The following is a 3,447-nucleotide window of genomic DNA, read 5'->3' as shown; positions in this document are numbered from 1 at the left end:
TATGACTAATATTTTGTCATAAATCTTGAGGGTAAATAAAGTTGGCAGTCCTGCTAGACAAAACTGATTTATTCCCTCAGGGACTTTGAAGGAATCAAATCACTAGTGAGTGCCAGAAATTACTATATTTGGAGAAACTCCAGTTGCTCGTGACTCACCTTGTATCATTATAAGGAAATGTTGGAAGGTGTTATATTCTTCTCCTCATTTCAATTTCCTGTGATAGCATTTATGAGTCTCATCTTGAGTAGGCTAAATAACAAAAATTCTTCATTAACAGTTTTTGGTCACTCTGGGAGTAGAGTTTACATTCCATGGAAACTCACTAGACCAAACATCTATCCTAGGGGCTAGACATCCCCGCCCCCCCACCATAACTTGCATGACAGAGTAGTACATCACCACTCCTCTGTTAATTTATGCTGCTTTATCCCCCAAATCAACAATCAGGTAGACAAATAAATTTATTTGTACAATAACTTGCCTTTGGCATGTTTGATATAGAGATGTTAATAACCTGGCAAAATCGGCTATATGTTTAGTTAACTATGTAGACAGCAGGTAAGGAAGAGATGTGGCCAAAAGGAGTCTTCCCTTCTTTGGATACTGTTTAGTTGATAGTTGTAGTGGCAGTTTCGTAGGTAAATGGAATTCATCATAAATTTTTGATGTAATACAGATAGCTTAAGCATTACTATTCATCTTTAAATCAATATGCTTTTCTTTCTCTGATAAATAGATCATTTTTTAGAATAGAATCACCAAAGTTTGGCAAGTAAATTCTGTATTTTTAACGTTCTTATATTTACATGAGTATCTACAATAACTTGAGCATGAATAGAGTAAATCCCCAAAAGAACATGTATCTCCTTCAGTGAGGACATATGTTAATTCTCATATTAGTTCTAAATGCAGAGGTTTTTTGTTGTTGTTTTTGTTGTTCATTTTTTTTTTTTTTTTGCTTTTTGAGTCACACTCAGCAATGCACAGAGGTTACTCCTGGCTTTGCACTCAGGAATTACTCCTGGCGGTGCTCAGGGGACCATATGGGATGCTAGGAATCGAACCTGGGTCGCATGCAAAGAATACGCCCTTCCCCCTGTACTATAACTCTAGGCCCTGTCTTTTTTTTTTTTTTCTGTCTGTCTGACGAGGTCAGTGAACAGCTGATATTCTACTAGCACATGGCCTACAAGAACACAGGCTGGGCTATGGAAGATTCTTTTTCCTTCCCAGCACCCTCCCCACCTGCAGCTCTAGGTCCTGGAAGTTTTATATCACACTTTCATATAGAATCAATGAGCCTGGTCGACAGAGTCATCTGCTTGCAAACACAGGGAAATGTCCCAAGAGACTTATGGCAAGTGCTTGATTTTCAATTAAGGAGGTAGGGACCATTTAGAGATCAATTTTCCCATGTTAATTGGCAAGAACACAATTATCAACTTTTGAAATAAATGGTACTTATAAGATTACATTCTTTCTCTCTGTGTGATGGTTCTCTGTTCCCCCTGCCACCTCCCCTTCCCCCACTATTTTTTTTAAAAAAAATGAACAGGTGAGATACACAGTTACAAAGTTGTTCATGTCTGAGTTTCAGTTATACAATGTTCCAACATCTGTTCCTTAACCAGTGTACATTTCCCACCACTAATGTCCCCAGTTTCACTCCCACCACTCCACCCCCAGCCTGCCTCTACAGCACTTTTCCTCTCTCTTTCTCTCTCACTCTCTTTGTCTCTCTGTCTCTCTGTCTCTGTCTCTGTCTCTCTCTGTTTCTTGCTCTCTCACTCTTTCCTTTTGGCATTATGGTTTGCAGTACAGGTACTGAAAGTTTATCATATGTATCCCTTTACTTCTTTTCAGCACTCTCAATTCTTGTCCAGAGTGCGCCTTTCTATCTATCATTGTCATAGTGGTCTCTTCTCTGTTCTAATTGCCCTCCCTACCTCCTACTTGTGAGTTCTTCCTCTTATGAGCCTTAGCAGCGACATTTGGGGAAGAAGACAAATTTGCATTCCATAATTTTATGTGTACTTCCAAATGGGGACTTCACCGTACTCATGACTGAAAACTTTGTAGGAAACAAAAATGAGAAATAGGGTAAGTTTTTGAAAAGAAAGTGGTATTGAAAGCTGCACCTGTGCCCAAGGCAAAAAAAAAAAATCCAGTTGTATAGGAAAGCAATCTTTTCTAAGTCAGCTAAAGGTTTTGAAACTCCCTTGTCTAAAATGTTGACTTAATAGTATGGGCATATAAATTTTACTGTATTTAATTTTTTATTTTATAAGGCAGTTTACAATATTCTATTACATTTAATTTTTTTAAATAATTTATTTATTTTTAATTAGAGAATCACCGTGAGGGTACAGTTACAGATTTATACACTTTTGTGCTTATGCTTCCCTCATACAAAGTTCGGGAACCCATCCCTTCACCAGTGCCCATTCTCCACCACCCGTAAACCCAGCGTCCCTCCCACCCTCCCCAATCCCATCTCCCCCCCACCCCACCCTGCCACTGTGGCAGGGCATTCCCTTCTGTTCTCTCTCTCTAATTAGCTGTTGTGGTTTGCAATAAAGGTGTTGAGTGGCCGCTGTGCTCAGTCTCTAGCCCTCATTCAGCCCGCAACTCCCTTCCCCCACATGGCCTTCGACTACAATGTAGTTGGTGATCGCTTCTCTGAGTTGCCCTTTCCCCGGAACGTGAGGCCAGCCTCGAAGCCAGATTACATTTAATTTTTAAACACCAATCCCACCACCATTACACCTTCCCACCACCATATTTGGGATGACCCCAATCCCTGTCCCAAAGCAGAACTAAAATAATACATTTTGATTATTTGTTATGAAAAATCACTGAAAATGCTACAAAAAGGTATCCATAGAGGAGAGAGTGAAGATTGTTCTATTTTGTCAGGGGGCATTAAGACCTTCTATAAGATATCACTAACAGGTTGTTAAAGGTTGAGCCTTGTGAACTTTCATATATATTTCCCTCTATGATTGGTTGCTTACTATTTGAACTCAAAAACTGTGGTGTGGTACTCTTGGAGAATGGGTAGGGTGTGTCTTATGATGTGTCCAGGAATAGGTTGACTCGTGCGTGAGGCTTGACCAGAGCATGTGGAGAGCAGCCTTGAGCACGGCAGAGGTGGGTTCTGGAGGTTTTTGGCAGCCAGGGTTGGTCCCTTAAGTGGGGAGGGCTCTCACCCCAACCCCTTCTGGGGTACCCGGAGTGAAACATCCTGGCACAGGATCCAGTGGCATGGCAATGGCGAGCGTCATATTCTCCCTTCTGGGAAAGAAGGACACATATAAATTTTAAATTATTATTTTTATAAGCCTTGGGTAGTTATACTAATTAGGGTGCTTGAGAAACCAAGCAAGTTTTTCAGAACAATTCATGGAAATGAGAAAATCTATCCATTTCATCTGAAAATTTTAA

This window comes from Sorex araneus, chromosome 1, assembly GCF_027595985.1.
Source record: "Sorex araneus isolate mSorAra2 chromosome 1, mSorAra2.pri, whole genome shotgun sequence".
Taxonomy (NCBI): Eukaryota; Metazoa; Chordata; class Mammalia; order Eulipotyphla; family Soricidae; genus Sorex; species Sorex araneus.
This window is presented reverse-complemented; position numbering follows the sequence as displayed.